Below are 372 nucleotides of genomic sequence, written 5' to 3' on the forward strand. Positions count from 1 at the left end.
GGGGTGCTCTGTGGAAACACGCCGAGATCCCCCGCCGTACTACGAGGAGGGAAAACAAACACAAGCACACGCTGCAACCGCTCATAATAAAACACAGATGGAGGCTGAGCGAGCTGGCGCGCGTCCCGAACCCGCAATCCCCGGCCTGGAGACACGCAATGCATCATGGGAGCCGGGCCACACCATGGGAAAATGTCCCGAATATGAAACCCAATCTAGAGAAATGCCCCCATGTGACCCGTCATCTTCATCCTCCTCCTCAGTGACTGCCAACGTCCCAGAAACCCGGAGTCCATGAATGGTACAAACACTCCCAACATTATATTTCATGGCCGAAAGTCACACCAAACCATGGCCATTAATATGGAGACT

General features: G+C 54.0%; 1 pseudogene; it reads right to left on the bottom strand.

Annotated features, from left to right (window-relative positions):
- LOC108803044 overlaps positions 1-372 on the bottom strand; it is a 37728-nt pseudogene that overhangs the window by 3765 nt on the left and 33591 nt on the right.

Source organism: Nanorana parkeri, unplaced genomic scaffold (assembly GCF_000935625.1).
Source record: "Nanorana parkeri isolate BGI_ZX_2015 unplaced genomic scaffold, ASM93562v1 scaffold3331, whole genome shotgun sequence".
NCBI lineage: Eukaryota > Metazoa > Chordata > Amphibia > Anura > Dicroglossidae > Nanorana > Nanorana parkeri.